Source organism: Panthera onca, chromosome B1 (genome assembly GCF_046562875.1).
Source record: "Panthera onca isolate mPanOnc1 chromosome B1, mPanOnc1 haplotype 2, whole genome shotgun sequence".
NCBI lineage: Eukaryota > Metazoa > Chordata > Mammalia > Carnivora > Felidae > Panthera > Panthera onca.
In genome coordinates this window covers 90369543-90388527 of record NC_138342.1, presented here as the reverse complement: position 1 = coordinate 90388527, position 18985 = coordinate 90369543, and the positions used below count along the sequence as shown (strand labels likewise).

General features: G+C 40.3%; 1 protein-coding gene across 7 annotated transcripts in view; it reads left to right on the top strand.

The window, feature by feature from the left end:
* Positions 1–18985, top strand: part of LEF1 (lymphoid enhancer binding factor 1) — a 127121-nt gene that overhangs the window by 61034 nt on the left and 47102 nt on the right. The gene's annotated exons all lie outside the window — the stretch shown is intronic.

Here is an 18985-nt window from a genome sequence, read left to right as displayed (position 1 = left end):
CAAAGCACCTGAAGGTTGATGTGGAAAATCTGAGCCATTTGGAGAGGAAACCTCAAAGTTGAAGCACACTGTTATAAAGCCACGTATCAAGGTTGAGGTCCCTTGCAGCTGTACACTTTCCAGAATGATTGAACATATGGTTGGGTCTTACCGATACTTCCATCTCTCTCTTAAATTTGGCTGGAGAAGAGTTTGACTTCATGGCTTTCTTTGTCTTACCCATCTCTGTCCAGAGGACCTGTCCCTTTCTAGCCAGCCTCACACTGTGCTGTCTGGCTCTGGGTCATCAGAGGTGTGCTTTCTGAGGATATCCTGGTTCCCGTTGCAAGACCTTCGTATGGTATCTGTCCCCACCTGATCTGTGCCTGTGCTAGGTTTTCTGTACCTTGTTCTCTCAGTCACAGGGGAAATGGCACTGAAAGCAGCAGAGTGGGCTTGGGCAAGGAGTGTTGCACTCCATGATAGAGGACGTGATGCCCAGTTGTTCTGCTTTGATGGGCCTAATAAAATAGTATCAAAGTGTGTGTGTGTGTGTGTGTGTGTGTGTGTGTGTGTAGATAATCTTTTACTTGACAGAAACATAGGGGGAAATTTTGTAAAAAACCTAAAAATTTACATGTGAGGCTTACTTCAGTGGCTATCCAAAATAAAATTCATTATTTCTTTTATACTAGAAAGCTCAAGTAACACAAAAATTTCCCTTTTATATATGTAGAATACAATTTTTTCTTTGGTTATAAGGCTAATGCATGATATCCTTGGCAAAATTTTTGGAATATACAGAAAAGCACAAGAGACAAAAATCACCTCTAGTCTTACAAGTTAACATTGTGCTTAGCTTTTCAGTGCATATATTTCCATTCTTTTCTGCTTGTAGACTTTATATGAAACACCATTTTTCTCAGAACTGAGCCTGCTACACCTGTGTGATCTTTTCAGAAAATGGTTTTCCCTGTCTATGCCTATGAACTCCATCATGTTTATCTGCAGAGGTCACTGACCTCAGCCCTTCTTCCAGGCATGAGTCTGTACATTCATGCAGAATACAAGCGGTGAAGGGCAGAGAGAGGGGCTGTTTAAAGGCCTAGTCAGCCTGTTCACCAACACCGAAGGGCCTTTTCATCTTAAGAGGCATGAGAGGTGTGGGGCTAGTTTTTTTCATGTTTTCCAGTCAGGTTCAAGTTACCAGACCACTGTTGGGCTCTGGGTGACATACTGTCTGTGCTGGCCCGCTGTCTGATTTCTACTCGTCTCTCTGCTGTTACCCGTTTCTCAGCCTGTCTACTTCCTCACCTAGGTGGGTTTCCTCTCTCTGAGCATTCACAAAAATCGAAAGGGAATAGAAATATGTGTAAACAGACTTCGATTGTTGGGGGTTTTTTGGATGATCATGTGACGTCACTTTTTTTTTTATATATTTTTTACTAATATGACTGGGTTTTGGAAAAACAATTCTCTTTGTACAACTGATCTTTATTTTTTTCTTTTTTTAAAAATTATTTTTAATTTACATCCAAGTTAGCATATAATGCAACAATGATTTCAGGAGTAGATCCCTTAATGCCCCTTACCCATTTAGCCCATCACCCCTCTCACAACCCCTCCAGTAACCCTCTGTTTGCTCTCCATATTTAAGAGTCTCTTATGTTTTGTCCCCCCCCTGTTTTTATATTATTTTTGCTTACCTTCCCTTGTTTCCATCTGTTCTATATCTTAAAGTCCTCCTATGAGTGAAGTCATATGGCTTTTGTCTTTCTCTAATTTCACTTAGTATAATACCTTCTAGTTCCATCCATGTAGTTGTAAATGGCAAGATTTCATCCTTTTTAATTGCCGGGTAATATTCCGTCGTATATATAAACTACATCTTCTTTATTCATCTGTCGATGGACATTTGGGCTCTTTCCAATACTTTGGCTATTGTCGATAGTGCTGCTATAAACATGGGAGTGCATGTGCCCCTTCGAAACAGCACACCTGTATCCCTTGGATAAACACCTAGTGCAACTGATCTTTAAAACTCATCCATGATAAAAGGTAGCATTGTGAAGTCTGTAGGATGCCTGGGGACCAGAAAAAGTCAGGCCTTGGAGTCTGACTTTGGCTCTGCCACTTTCTAGCCCAGTGACCTCATGCAAGTCAGTTTGTTAATTTTGTCACATGAAATGACAACAAAAATATCTGTAATTGGTACATGGATGTGTGGCATTATCATCACTGCCAGTTTGTTTCCCGTGAACATGGAAAACCCAGCCTGTTACTGATCCTCATCCACCTCCCTTTCCCACTCTGGTCCACAAAGGCAGCCTCATGCTCTCTGAGGTTTCTGTAGTTTGGAAGCCTGGAAGCTTTTTTCTCCGGGCCCTTCCCTTCCCCACCACACCCAGTCTGTCACCAGTTAGCTCCTTGTCCTCTGTCTGCTCTGTGGTGCTCAGGTCTGGGACCATTCCCTCTGTCAGCACCATCCCCCCATCCTAATGCCTGCTGCCGCACTTGCTCCTCTCCCACCCGGTGTAGTTTCCTTTGAACGTTCCATGTTACAGTTACTTGCATATATGTCTTACCTGCTAGAGTTAGATACTAAGTTCCTTGAGAAAGGACATGAGATTTTACTTCTCTTTGTCCCAATTGCCATGCTTCCTTGTCTGGCCCTGCACTAACAAGGTGGTGGTGGGGGGGGGGGGGGGCTCCATTGAAAGTTTAATGAAGAGAACTGAACTGATTAGATTGTTCATTCTCCCTGAGCCAGATTTGGGCTCACCTTTGAGCACTTTTGGCCTATCTGGTCATGGCACCGTGTCCTAGGTGGAGCGCTGCATATGACTAGCTACCTAACTTCTCTGGAAGTCACTTTCCTCATTGGACACTGAGGGTAGTCAGGCTTGTGGGCCCTTAGGCTCCTTCCAGCTCTCAAATTCCACTTTAATAAACTGCTTTGCACTCAATCACTTTGAAGTGGCAATTTTCCCCCTCTCGTATGAGATAAAATGAATATTTCATCTCAAGCCCAGAAGTCATTTTGCACATATCCTATGATGGGAGGCTAATGAAACCCTGATCGAGACTTTACATTGCTAGAGATGGGATCGTTTTCGTTGCTCTATCATAACAATTTGGCCAGATCTTCTATAGAGAAATGAAACAGAAGACTTAAAAATTCATTCATTACAGTAAAAAATCATCTTTTGAAACATTATTGAAATTAATTTTGAAGCCCAGTGGGAAAATGGAGCTATGTGAAGTGAAAACAATTTAAAATTCTAAGGGAGTAGCCTTTAAGCTTTTTATTTCAACCCTAGTAGTCCTCCTAAGGAGTAGATATTTCATTGAAGTAGACTCTTCACAGACTTGAAGTTTAAAAAATTGTTGCATTTTTTAAATATAGGAAAAAATACAAACCATAGCAGCGTGCCAAGTTAAAAATGTATAGTTTTGAAGTCACTGATGACTACCACCCTGGCTTGGTGACTGGGCCAGCAGAAGTCCCTTGCATTTTTCTGTGCATGCCTTGCTTCAGAGTCTGCAAGGGGTGCACCCTTAAGCTCCCACAGCACATGTCCATCTGTCCACCTGGCAGCCGAGAGCAAGCTGACAGACAGTGCCGCTTCCCAGAAGGATTGTATGCACCCTAATCCTTCTCCAGCATGTTGGGGAATACCTGAAAAGGCCACCTCCAGTTCCCAACTGTCAGTTCACTGGCGGTGTGCACCAAGAGTTAGATTGATGCTGTTTATGGAATCACTCCAGAGAGCATTCCTGTAAGGGGAGGGGCAGAAAAGGGCTAATAACAGCCTTAGTGCCATCACTGTGAGATAGGCTCCGGAAGTGTGTCTGTGGGAAGGTGGGAGGCTAGCTGCTAGTTAGGTCTTAGTACGATAATGTGGGTATTTTCTGTGTCCCTAAACACACACAGTATGTCATGCTTTTGCTGCGGGCTGTGCTTTGGTTATATATAATCCAAAGTTTGGCCTTCTCAGATTCCCCTGCCATCAGTGCATGGGAAATTACTAGGTTCAGAGATACAAAAGCCATAAACAGTGGGATTTCACTTCAATTTGCCTTACATATAAAGTAAAGCTAGCCTCCATTCAGTCCAAATCAGTTTTTGTGACTTCAGTTTGTTTTTAAAAATGGAGATGTATGGGGCACCTGAGTGGCTCACTCAGCTAAGCGTCCGACTTCAGCTCAGGTCATGATCTCGCGGTCTGTGAGCTCAAGCCCCACATTGGGCTCTGAACTGTCAGCTCAGAGCCTGAAGCCTGCTTTGGATTCTGTGTGTGTGTGTCTCTCTCTCTGCCCCTCCCCTGCTCTCAAAAATAAACATAAAAAAAAAATGTTTAAAAAAATTGAGGTGTAATTCACTAACATAAAATTCAACATTTAAATTGTACAATTTAATGGGTTTTTTTTTTAATTTTTTTTTTTTAACGTTTATTTTATTTTTGAGACAGAGGGAGATAGAGCATGAATGGGGGAGGGGCAGAGAGAGAGGGAGACACAGAATCGGAAGCAGGCCTCAGGCTCTGAGCCATCAGCCCAGAGCCCGACACGGGGCTCGAACTCACGGACCGTGAGATCGTGACCTGAGCTGAAGTCGGACGCTTAACCGACTGAGACACCCAGGCGCCCCAATGGTTTTTAGCATATTCACTAAGTGGTGGACTATCACCACTGATTCCAGAACATTTCCATCACTTCCAAAAGAAACCCTTTACCTATTAGTAGTTAGTCCCAATTTCCCTCTTCCATCAGGTTCTTAGAGCCACTCATCTACTTTCTGTCTTTATGGATTTGCCTATTCTGGACATTTCATATAAATGGAATCACATGACCTTTTTTGTCTGGTTTATTTCACTTAGCATGGTTTTTAAGGTTCATCCATGTTGTAGCATGTATCAGAAATTCATTCCTTTTTATGGTGAATGCTGTTCCATTGTAGGGATATATCACAGTTTATCCATTCATCAGTTGATAGGCATTTGGGTTGTTTTCAATTTTCAGCTATTAGGAATAGTGCTGCTATGAACATTTGTATAAGAGTATTTATGCAAACACATGTTTTCAGTTCTCTTGGGCGCAATACCTAGGAGAGGAATTCCTAGGCCATATTCTGTTTGACTTTTTGAGGAACTGAAAAGCAATTTTCCTATTTCTTTTAACTATTTTTAACGCCCTAAGTATCACCTAGTTAAAAATTTTAAAGAGCAGTAGCAGTTAAACAAAACGTATTTAGTTAGAGAAAACACAACTGAATTAGTCATAAGCTGAGGGAGAAAATTCCAGGTTTTGTTAAACAAAAGAAAATGTGTTACTTACAGTAGTTTGTGTTATCTGCACATTTATCCATTAAAACTGGCTTAAATAGGGTTGGAGAAAGTGAAAATGACCATTATTAACATAAACTGGCAACTTAAAGGGAAAGTAAAAAATAGCACATAGATTTCTCAACATGATGATTCTTTTTTCTACGGACAGGATTTCTCTGAATAGAATGATAGCTTTACATTCTTTCTTGACATTCCACTCATCAGCTTTGCTTGGGAATTATGAGGCTCGTGAATAATTTATTGATTGTACTATTCATTAGCATGATAAGTTGATACTGCATAACAATTTCAAAAACATGAACACAGATGATGATAGCAATGATAGCATTTTAAGAGGAAGGGAATGCTCTGCAGTGGTTTCTTGTTGTCCTGTGCATTTCTAGTCTGACATTTCTCAGACCTGCCTCTGAGGTCCTGTTGGCTGCTGCAGGTCACCTTCTCAGACCAACCTAAGAGGGGGCATTGGCCACTGGATAATAAGAAAGGGGATCGCATCAACTTTGGTGAAAGGAAACAGGATTGAGTCCAGCCTTCCCTACTTATTGTGTGAGGTTGGTTGGAATTTCTGGAGTTTTTGTGTCCTTACTAAAAATTTGGGGATGTTGACAATACTTTTCTTACAGGGGGTGGTGGGATCAAAATGAAATAAGGAACATGAAAACACTTTGTAAACTAACGTAAATTTGGTTGTTTTGTTATAGTTCAATTCTGGCTCTCCCCCCCCCCCCCCCCCCACCACCCCAAGACCTCAGCCTTTCCTTGGAGTGGCTTGTTCATAGCTGGACCCAACTGCCAAAGCTGCAGCCTCTTTGCAATAACGTACTTAGAGGAGACCTGAAAGTGAGACTCCTGAAATAAAGCCAAATCTTCTTCCATATTTGCTGTTAATGTAGGACCATAGCTCTTCAATCATGCAATTCGTAGAGCCTCCAACTACTGAGGGGCAGCTCACTTTGTCGGTGGAGATGTTGGGCAGGCCTTTTTGTGCATGTGCAATGAACTGTATAGGTGGCTGCTATCTTTCTGCCCCTCTGATGGGGGGAATGCCACTTTCCTTGTCACAGACTTGTCCAACTGGGCTTGTCTCTGAAGGTTGATTTTTTTTTTTTTTTTAAAGTTTGTTTATTTATTTTGAGAGACAGTGTGACAGGGAAGAGCATAGAGAAGAAGAGAGAGAATCCCAAGCAGGCTCTGCACTGTCAGCATGGAGCCCAACACGGGCCTGGTTCCCACAAACCGTGAGATCACGACCTGAGCAGCAGAAGCCAAGAGCCAAAGCCTAACCAACTGAGCCACCCAGGTGCCCCTGTCTCTGAAGGTTAATTTAATGTTGGAGATTCAAGGTAGATTTGGGTGCAGCAATACCCAGTGGGTTTAGGCTTTGCTGCTGGAAGGGAGAAGCCTTTAATGGAGTTTTGGCAGTATGACCCCATTTCATCTGGAGGTCCTGTCCTGAGATCATGATGAGCATAACCTTACAAGTCTTCACGCTGGGAACAAGGTTTAAAGACAATTAAAATGCTCCTGTTTTCTGTCTTAACATCTGTTCTGTGAGCTTTATTGATGTTCCTTCACATTACCAGTACATGCTGCCATTGAACCTGTGCCCCATCAGCAGTGTGACATTCATCCATCTTCAACTGATTTTTAAAATGTTGAGGTAAATAAGTCCTCTCTAATTGTACATGGTTCTTTTTTGTTTTGCTTTGTTTTTTGCCTTCCTAACTTTCTTCTTCTGTAGCTGCTACTAGAAAAATCCAAAGTACAGGATATTAGACTATTGTAATTCAAAGCTTTAGAACCCTTGGGATCACAGGGTCATCAGTGCTGGAAAGGGCATTGAATATATTCAGGCCCACATTTATTGATGGCAGCAATCCAACCCTTAAGGTGCCATTCAAGTTGTTACAGCTGAGGTTCTTGTCTACCCCCTCCTCGCCCCTGCATTTGCCTTTCTTGCTTCTTCTTGTGTTTGTGGATCATCTGTGGTATTTCTTGGCTCCCCAGTGTATATCTTTCCATCTTCTGTATTATCCTCCCCAGCCAGTCATCCTTTCATCTCCTTTCACTCAGACATCTTTAAAATATTGGTGTTCAGGAGCACCCCTGTGGCTCAGTTGGTTAAGCATCTGACTCTTGATTTTGACTCAGGTCATGATCCCAGGGTCATGGGATTGAGCCCTGCATTGGGCTCCATGCTGAGCATGGAGCCTGCTTGGGATTCTGTCTCTCCCTCTGCCCCTTCCCTGTGCTTGCATGCATGTGCACGTGTGCTCTCTCCCTTAAAAAAAAAAAAAAAAATTATATATATATATATATATATATATATATATATATATATATATATATGTATTCAGATGGAGCAGACAACACAGGTTAAAGAAGTGAATTAAAAATGCCTTCATGCATCTCAGTGGACCATATTGTAACATGTTTGCATCACAGAAAAAATGTTCTTATACGAAGAAGTTATCTTAGGGAAGTAGAGGCTGCAAATCAGTAGTGAAACAATGATTGAGAGGATGCTTTGAGGCCATTACTGTTACAGTAAATTTCAAAGTTACCTTTATTTGGTTTTCACCGAACTCATACACGTTGATTCAGGTAATATTTTCTCAGTTTAGGAAACGAGCCTAATGACTTCCTTTTTCCAAAGTGGAATTAATATGGTGTTTACATGGTGTTTTACCATTTGCAAAATGTTTTTCTATGCATGATCCCATCTGATCCTTACACAAACGTAGCCAGGGAAAATATCGGCCTCATTTAATGGGAAATCTGAAACACAGAAGGGGTGAGTCATTTGCCTAAGTTCACACAGCAAATAGCAGGTAGGACGAGGGATAGTAAGTATCCAGGTCTTTTGACTTCAACTTCACTATGCTATTATTCTTGCCCAAGAACCAGCCCCTACTTCCAATCATGGATGGTATCACAACCTGGGCAAAAGCATTATTAAAGAGTTGAGTGTCTTAAAGGACATTGTTTAATCAGCCCTTACATTATTTTTGCCTCTTTGTAACTCTCCCTAAAATTCATAATTATTTTCAGATATCCCTATAAGAATTGATGTTACATTGCCTGAATGAATGTGCTGCAAAGACAACAAATAGCCTCTCATCTCCCTCTGGTTTAATATTGAGTCCCATGCCAGATTCTGTGCAGGTGGCCTGAATAATTGCAGTCTGACATACTGCCCTCATGTTGAAAGCTGCATTCTTTAATGCATACATGACATGGTCTTGATTATTTCCTTTTCTGTGTAAGATACGTTTGTCATAGATAACTTTAAAAATAATTATAGTAGGCATTTTTACACTTTTTTTACTACATTAATTATTTCCTTGAAAAGAGGGAGGAAAATACCCATGAATCTTCTACATGTCTCTTCTCATTTCTGTGCAGTGGAACTACTTCTCTATCTGGTGACTCAGACCGTGTGCTGTTGAGGCCCAGAGGCGAGAAACCAGGGAGAGGAATTAATGACCAATGGCCACACATTCCTGAAGTGTTGGCAGGACCTGGGAGCATGGAGCAGGTCATCCTAGATCATGTCAAGTGATGATCTTTTGAAATTTCTTGTCCCGGAATGGTTTCAGACAAAGATCAAAATTATGTTCCTGTTGCTTGTCAAAGAGAAATAAAGAAAGAAAACTTTGTTTCACCTCATAATTTAGGAAGGGTTTCAGTGGTCCCCAGTAGTGTGCTGTTATATGTTCAACAACCAGCTTCAGGGGAAGTGGCACTGACTTTTCACATTTGCCAGTTTCCCTGGTGTAAATAATCCCACCATGAACAATTTCTAGCTATCAACATAATATTAACAGACTCTCAAAATTTATGAAAATTTAGGAATTTTCTCTTTAAAGCTAGTACAAGCCAGCTCCAACACGCTACCGTAAATTAAAGGCAACCTAGGTCACTCTTGGGAAAGATTTCTAGATGGGGCATTCAGTGTCTGCCTTGAGTTCATCAGCACGTTCCCCCCAGAAAAGATGCAAAATAAAATTGAGAGAGGAAATTTTCTATTTACAATAAATGGTACAAAGTAGAATTTATCTTTGCTTTTATATTTGCAGAAGTATCGTTTTTCACCAGCAGAGAATAGCTATTTTCATCTTTGCTGTGGTAATTTTCCACTAGCTGTAGAATGTTTCTCTTTTATAAGATATAAGTAAAGTTAATGTTTTGGGGGCACCTGGGTGGCTCAGTCAGTTAAGCTTCCAACTTCGGCTCAGGTCATGATCTCGCGGTTTGTGGGTTTGAGCCCCACGTCGGGCTCTGTGCTGACAGCTCGGAGCCTGGAGCCTGCTTTGGATTCTGTCTTTCCCTCTCTCCTTGCCCCTCCCCCACTTGTGTTCTCTCTCTCTCTCTCTCTCTCTCTCTCTCTCTCAAAAATAAACATTAACAAATTTTTAAAAAGAATCTTTTAGGGGTAGTAGCTCAGTTGGTTAAGCATCCACTCTTGATTTTGGCTCAGGTGACGATCGAGGTTCGTGAGATCTAGCCCCATTGGGCTCTGCACTGACAGCACAAATCCTGCTTGGATTCTGTCTCTCTCCCTCTCTCTCTGCCCCTCCCCTGCTTGTGCTCTCTCTCTCTCTCTCTCAAAATAAATAAATAAACTTAAAAAAAAAGAATCTTTTAAAAGCTCTTTACATTTTGCTTCCTCTTTTTACCTCTGAAGCAAACGTTTTCAAGGAGAGTTTTTTGCTCTAGTTTGACTTACTTGGGGGCTTTAAGATGAATCAGAACGTACAAAATTACATAAAACCTAATTTGTATAATCTACTGTATTTGTCATTTAAGTTTTCTGCCTCAACTCATTTCAGGATTTTGTTTTTAAATCCAAAACAAAAGGTTCTTTTTTCTTGACTCATAAAGTATATCCTATGAAGAGTGATGTCTGCAGCATCACTTTAACTCAAGATAAGCTGTGGGGTTTTTTTTTCAGGCAGTATACTCTGATATGAGATGGAAAAGATGGTTACACATCAAGGAATGAGTTAATCATTAATTTGTAATGAATCTGAAAATGTGTATTAGGTGTTTTCAAAATGATCTGAGCTGACAAGTTGAAGAAGTTACATATAACTGCAATGCAATAAAATCATTTATTCAGAAGGCTCACTCTAACCTGTAAAAGATACATATCATTTAGTAATTTTTTTCATACATAATATGAAATGTTAGAGTTTAATACTATACTTCTATAAATACTTGGTTTTAAATTTCTTGACTTGGCCCTGAATATGGGGTATTGAAATCTAATGTTTGTTAGCTTCTCCACTAAACTTTTCTGATTTTCAGTTTCCTTATCTGTAAGTTTCCTTTTCCAAAAGGAACTTTTGTCAGTAAATATGCCTACTTTTTTGTTGTTGTTTAAGTCTGTTGGAGTAGAGTAGGCAAAAGGGCAATCTTACCTACAGGTTTTCGAACTATAAAGCAGACCTGCCTGTTAGAAATACTATATAAGTGGGGTGCCTGAGTGGCTCAGTTGGTTAGGCATCTGACTTTGGCTCAAGTCATGATCTCATGGTTCATGAGTCCGAGCCCCGCATCAGGCTCTCTGTGCCGACAGCTCAGACCCTGGAGCCTGCTTCGGATTCTGTCTGTCTGTCTGTCTGTCTCTGCCCCTCCCCTGTTCGTTCTCTCTCTCTCTCTCTCTCTTAAAAAGTAAGTAAACATTAAACATTTTTTTTCTTAAAAAGAAGTACAATGTGAGTCACAAATGCAACTCATATATATAATTTTAAATTTTCTAGTAGCCATGTCATGGGTACCTGGGTGGCTCAGTCAGTTGACCATCTGACTTCAGCTTAGGTCATGATCTCATAGCTGGTGAGTTCAAGTCCCATGTCAGGCTCTGTGCTGACAGCTTGGAGCCTGGAGCCTGCTTCAGATTCTGTGTCTCCCTCTCTCTCTCTCTCTCTCTCTCTCTCTCTCTTAAAAATAAATAAAAACATTTTTTAAAAAATCTAGCAGCCACATCAGAAAAATAAAGAGACAGAGGTAAAATTAATTTTAGTAGTAGCTTGATTTAATGCAGTGTAGCCAAAATGTTACTTCAATGTGTAATCAGTATTAAAAAAGGGATACTAAGATTTTTCCCATTCTTTCTTTCACATTGTTTGAAATTCAGTATGTATTTCACACTTACAACTGTTTTTACAGACTCATTTAGGGGCTCAAAATCCAGTGACTAATGGCTACCACTTTGGGCAGTGCAGCTCTATAGATTAGCTTTAGTGCTTATATTACAGTGTAAATACCACATTTATATACTCATGGAAAATGACTTGAATTTCCTAATAAACTTTAGCTCAATTAGAATTTTTGTGTTAGTAGCGGAACACAAAATAATATATTTGTTGTATTCTTTTTCTTTTGATTTCTGAAAAACTCTAAAGCAAATTTTGTAGAAAAATGAGGATCCCACAGACTTAAATGTTAGTCCTTTCACCTTTTAAAGCACCCAGTTTTAAGCAGAGACTATTTTTACACTTATGACACTTAACTAAAATCAGAGATGGCTTGGTGGGACAAAATTTGCACAGAAACTTTCTTATTGTTTTGTAAATGATTCACACCTGATCTTAAAACAAAAATCAGTTTATTTAAACTAAAATAAGGCACATTATTTTCATAGTTACTTAAGTGTGAAAGGTGCCTTTGCAGTATGGAATTATTAGGTTTAGGGCTGTTGCCTTTGTCCCTGTAGAATTGTGCACCATGCCTTTGTAGTGTGACCATGTAAACAGCTCATACATACTACCATTCTGGGTAGCTGTTGGACTTTCCTGACCATGACCCCGTGCAGGCTCCAGCCACCTCCTACCCCAAGAAGAGAGCTGTGGTCATCCAGTTTGTTGGGCCCCAGACGTTCTTCCTGTCCCATTGGACATTCTGAGTGCCACGAAGAGATCTTCTGGCCCTCTGAAACTGGGTGATAGATGCTGCCGTGGTGGCAACGTGAAGACTTCCCTTCCTTTTGGGTCTGCCATCCCTGGGCAGAGCCTTTTTAATCAGCATGTCCCCAGACCAGCACCAAAAGGCCTGATAGAATCTGTTTAGGAATAATGGTTGATGAGGTTCAGAGGAGAATTTCTGGGAATTCACTCACCCCAAAGCAGTGCACTCTGTCTTGTTCTGGAGCTCCTGGAGTTGCCTTATTCTGTCCTTTGCTATCGCCCATTGTCATCACTCAGCCTTGTCACTGGCTTACAGAGGGAAGCGTCGCCTGCTGCCCCTGCTCCAAGCTCTCTGTGACTATCCAAAGAAGGCTCTTGCTCTGACTTCTTGCCCAGCCACACTGACTTATTTACTTCCGTTATTTCCCAGTGAGCTACACAAATACTACTTTTGACAAGCTGATTAATTTCCAGCTTATTAATAATATTATTATGCAGTGATTGTTAAAGCTCTTCTGTCTTTGAAAAGGGCAGTGTTTTTTGGTTTTTTTTTTTAAGTTTTATTTATTTAAGTAACCTCTACACCCAGTATGGAGCTCAAACTCCTGACCCTGAGATCAAGAGTCACATGCTCTTCCTACTGAGCACTCCGTGTACCCTAGGGCAGTAGTTTTTAATCTGTAGTCTTTGTCCTCCCCTATGCATACAGTGCAACCTCCTGCCACAATCCGGTGATGGGTGATTGTGTCTGTGTATAAAAACACTTATACACAGCTTTCTTCACATCTGTGTCTGTGATCCAGAAAATGTTTACGAACCATTGGAATCTTTCTCTACCCCATGTCCTTCCACTGTAAAATTTTATATACGTGTACGCACTCCATAGAACCTGCAGTCATAGAGCTAGTGGTCTGGGCAGGCTCATCTTGTCTCTCCTGTCTCCTTAGAATTCAGTGATCCTTTCTTTCATTAAGGCCTTTTACTTCTGAATTAGCCTAGACACTCTCTGGCCTTACTTGTAATATTTCACCACTAGCACAGTAAATCTCAAACCTGTTTGTTTTGTTCTTTGGTTTGTTTGCTAATCTTGAATAACTGTAGTTGTTTCTCACTATTTTCAAAGGACAATCTTAACATGGACAAAGGGCAATCTTTAACACAAATAATAAAGGCAGGCACTCAGGATTAGGGATGTAGTGGAGGAGGTATGAAATCAGTCAAATAGTAGGATGTTGCAACTTCACATAATTAGAAGTCATTTTCTCTTTTACTCTGATCTTCTCTCAGCTTCCAGCCTCAACCCTAGTCCCTCTATCTAGAGCCTCCAGTGTGGGTCCCCTTTTGGCTCCGAGAATGAATTATTCTTTTTTGTTGCCATTCTTTTTAGCTGTTCACAGTGAAAAGGTCAGCTCTTTGGGATAAGACAACTCAGTATTTGATCCACGTTCAACCATTCACAGGCTAGCCTGTGTGACCTGGGGCAAAACTTAAGTCTTTCTGAGCCTTGGGTTTGTGTCCTCATTTGAAAATGGGGAAATAAACTTGAGCACAGGTATAAAAGCATAGCTCATAGTTCCTAGAATATAGTAAATACTCAGTGAATGTCTCTTCCTTCGTCTTTCTCACTCATGCATCCGGGTTTTAGCTGTTGCAACCTGTACTTTCTCTCTTTTTAATGATCTTTCTTTGATTCATTTCATTTCTACCATGTTTATTTCATACAGCATTCAGTGCATTATTAGTGACTAATAAATGGTAAGACAATTATGACTCGCTAGTCACCCTATAGGGTCAGATTATTAAAGTAAAATAAAGCTTAAGGTTGGACATAACCTTGTAATAGAAGAGTTGCACTTAAATATAAGATGATAGGCCAAAATCGGACATGTTGATGTTGGAGAGAAAAACCAAATATTTTTTAAAATTTCTTCAAAATAAATGTATTTGGACCCTCAACTCTGTTTAGTGATTGTCCTTCTCCATTCCTAAAGCCATGACCCTGTAGTTAATGTAGGCCTTTCCTTGCATGTAGTTCTCCCCAATTTCCCTGATATTAGGAAGAGGGAAGGGGAAGATGTGCTAATCCTAACCCTTGTCCCTTCTCTGCTGAACTGCAACACCTGTCAATTCTGATACGTGTGAGTAACATACTCTTGACATTGGCCCCTGGATAAAAAAAGAAAAGAGGAGAAAAACACAAAACTTCACTGAACCTTGGAACATTATTGTGTAATCAGAATAACTAAAACACCAAATAATGTTTGTGAAGACACTTCATTTTTATCTGCTAAAGATTAAATTGGTAATAATGTTTTGTAAACAAGAGAAACAATGAGGTTACATGGGTTATCTTTGTCTTAACGGATGATATAGGTCTGGCAGCACCCTGAGCTTATCATAGTTGTCTCTCCCCTCTCCTTCTCTCCCACTGTCCCTGTTGACTTGAGGGAAAAGAGATTAGGAGGTAAGCTTGAAGCGATCACATGAGCCCTTAAAAAGCCAAAAGGTTTCTCCACTGCATAGAAGAGGAAGTCAGAGATTCAAAACAAGAAACATTTGATGCACCATTGCTGGCTTTAAAATGGAGGGCATACATTGTTAGGGAATGTGAGTGGTCCCCACCTGACAGCTAGCAAGGGAATGGGGACAGCCACAAGGAACTGAAGTCTATTGAACACGGAAATGATCTTGCAGAACCTCCAGACAGGAATTCAGCCCAGCCAATACCCTGTGATTCCCTGAGCAGAGAACCCAGTCATACCATGCTGGAATTCTTCCCCATGGAAACCATGAGATAATGAATCATTATATATCATCAAGCTACTAATAAATTTGTGGTAATTTTTTATGCGGCAGTAGAACATGCAAGGATTAATCCCTGTTTGAAATGTGGAGGTGCAAATTCTTTCTTGAAAGGGGTTGACTTCTTAGTGTTGAAATGCCTCATTCAGACAATTAGAAGTATAAGAAATAGGTATTGACTGGCTGAGCTTTGCCAGGACTTGCACTAGATGCTGGGGATAAGTCACCGCGGTATGACCTCTAGTAAGAAAAAACAGATACACAAATAGTAACAGTACAGTATAATAAATACATGAAGAGTCCAGTCCAAGGGGCTGGAAGTGCAGTGCAGATGATGAGTGTGACTGAGGGAGTTGAAGAAGGCTTCTTAGCATCAAAGGGTACAAATCTGTATTCCCAGCTACTGTAAATCAACAATCCCTTTGACGAAAATAATTCAAAATTGATGAAAGAGCACAAGTCTGGCGTTCTGTGCTGACTTGAATTAAAGGAGTCAAAGGAATTTAAAAATTTTTAAACATCATTTAAAAGGATGTGGCATATATTATTTTTGTTTGTTTGCCTTCCACATTTCTCTTGATTCGGTACATTCAGAATCCTAGCAAACAAGAGGGGTGAAAAAACGAGAGCTTAGTATATCATGGAAACATTCCATATTATAATCCATGAGTCATTGTCTCTCTGAATTCTACTTAACTGACGTAATACTCTTCACTTTATTACCATTGATCGTCGACAATCCACTCTTTCTGTAGTACAAGTCCGAGTGCTGTAGGCAGCATTCTCAAAGTGTAGTCTGCGGAGCCTTGGGGCTCCCTGAGATAGTGGGTCCATAAAGTCATTATCCTCATGATAGCACTAGCACATTATTTGTCTTTTCCATCGTGTTGACGTGTTGACGTTTGCACTGATGGTGCAGGAGCAGTGGTGGGTGTTAGCTCCAAATAGTACCAGTAATAGCACAAGTAATTCAAATTATTGAATTCTGTACCACAGCACTCTCCCAAGAAAAAAATTGCCACTGTCACCTAGGATGAAGCAGCAAAAATTAACTAATTTTACTAAATCTTGACCCTCGAATGCATACCTGACAAACTATGGTTCTTCCAGCTTTGGTACTTGGCAGATATTTTCTCACAAATGAGCAAAGTGGGTCTCTCTCTAGTGAAAACAACCGACAGCATTTGTTGCCAGTGGTAAAAATGTGAGCTTTCAAGCAAAAGTTAGAATTTTAGAAAATTTGTATCCATTACTGTGGGCCACATAGCTTCCCAAACCCTTAAAGGTTTCTGATGAGAGCAGTGGTGATATTAATGCGATTTTTATATTGTGTAATGAAATGTTTCAACTCAGTCAACCCGTATTTGCCAAATGACCAATGGGTAATGTTACAAAATCATGCAGGGTTAAATTTAAATAAAATGCAAGATAGATCAGTGGATTTTAATGTAAGGTAGGAAAAGTATCTAGGTATGGTTTTTGATTCTACATTGCAGATGGCCTTTCAGAAACTACCACTTGTCAAGTTTTAGTATAGTATCAAAGAAGTTCCAGAATAATCTCAAAAACTACGAAAATAATACCGCTCTTTCAACAACACATCTGTGCGAGGTCAGGTTTTCTTCATACGCTTCAACCAAAATAACATATCAAGATGGAAATTTGAGTGCAAAAGCAGTTAAGAGAATCCAGTTGTCATCAATAAACCAGATGTTAAAGAGATTTGCAAAAAAATGTAAAACAATGCCACCCGTGTATTTTTGTTTATAAAACAGTCACTTTTCAGAAGAATACTTTTTGTTAACATGCAACAAACCTAAGTTTGTCGTTTTAAAATGAATTAATATTTAAAAATTTTTCATTTTAATTTCTAATGTGATAAGTGTTTGTAGATAAACCCACACAAACAAAAGCTCAACAGGATCCTCAGTGAATTTTAAGAGTGTTAAGTGCCCTGAGAGAAAAAAGGTTTGAGAACTACTGTAAGAGATTTTTCATTTATTTTATTTTATTTTTTATTTATTATTATTTTTTTCTTATTAAAGATAATTTATTGTTGAATTAGTTTCCATACAACACTCAGTGCTCATCCCAACAGGTGCCCTCCTCAATGCCCATCACCCATGTAAGAGATTTTTCAAATGAATGGGCTAAAATTGTATTATCTATTAAATTACAGTCTAAAAAGGGAAACAAAGCAAGCACATAGCAAACTTATGTGTACATGAATGCTACAGCAGATCTAAGCCAGTCTAAATTCTAAAATATACCATGTCTTAGCGATGAGCAATTTAAACATTTGGGAGTCGGAGTAATTCATTTAATCGGCCTCTTTTTCCTTTCTTCTTTCCTTTATCCATTCCATAAATATTTATTGAGCATATATTATGTGAATTATTCATTAATCCATGCCTTAATTCTATGAGGTATCATTCGACCCACTTTGTATATGAGGAAACAGATTCTGAACAATTAAGTGAATTACCTAAGTGTAGTGCCCAAGTGAATATGAATGTTTGGGATGTGAATTCTCTGCCTCCACTGCCCATGTACTTGAATATTAAACTATATTATTGCTCATCTCTTCCACTTGGAAGCCAGAGAATGCTAGGACTGTCCGCTTTTGGTTCCCTGGGATACAAGCTGCGGACTTCAGACTCACCAACTGGGGTTCCAGTCCTGAGGTTAACATCCTGTGTGATCTTGTACAAGTTCCTTACCCTCACAGAACCTTGGTTTTCTTCCCGGTAAAACAAAAATCATAACACTTAACTTAGGGGTGATTCCAAGACGAAATGATGTAATATATAGAAATCACCACTATCTGGAGAACTAGGAAAATAGTAGCTGCAGACCTGCTGGTGACACCATTATTCTCCACGTGGGTGGTTGTTACCTGTCCAGATGCTTCGTTGCAGGCCACACTCATCTGGCAGGGTAGTTTGCAACCGAGATGGAGAGAGAAGCCGAGGAGCAAGCCGTGTGGAACAAGAAGAGCAGGGACTTGGGTGTCAAACTAATGCCAGCACAAGTCCTTTCTCAGCTAATTATTGCTTAACTCTGTGTCTGAAAGAACTCTGCCTTCCCCTCTATAAACATAGAGATGAAACTGCCCACTTATGTGGATGAGTGCCAGAGAATATACAGACATGGCCGTAATGACTAGCACTTAACTGGGTGTCTAATCCGTATTAATTCCTTCCCCTACGACACGTTCCTTCCACTCTTTGGAAAACATTCTGGGTGTCCAATAGAGAGACCGTCCTTTTGCCACCAGACTCGGGCTCAAGAATATTTGTCCTGTGAACCTTAGAACTTACCAGTTCCTGCTCAGGAAGTCTTCAGAGCCCAGGCCCTAACTGTTACCTTAAAAAGCTGCTGCATCACAGCCAGCAGTGGTCTTAGATTTGAAAGCCACATCAGACAGAAATCAGGTGTTTAGCTTTGGTGGAGCTTAGGAGATTTCCAGTGCAAAAAGTGTTACTTTTGAGGTCTAGTCGATGCAAGAAAACCATTGTATCCTTCCTTTTGGAGTAAATTAAATCTGCTCCTCTGTGGGAAAGCTTGAGAAGCTCAGCTTCTCAGAAGAGGAGGGGAAGACACAATATAAAATTACATGGCTTCTGTTCCACGAGGACCAGATTTCTTGAGTTTAATAAAAAGTAAAATCGCACCATAAAAATTGAGGCCAGATGAAATGCCTCATCTTAGTAAGTTGGTGGAATGTTAATATTCTCTGGATTTGGTTATTACCAGCAGGATCGTTGATAAAATGCACAGCCAATTGAAATGGAACTCAAGGCCTTTATGCACAGCCAGGTCTTGCACTGTGGGTTTAGTTGAAATCTGGGGATGTGCAGAATGGGGACAAGCTACTAGACCAGCAGGTTTCTCCCCCAATTCCTGCTCTTACCAGCAGGCCCACGGCTTTAGCCAGGAGGGCGC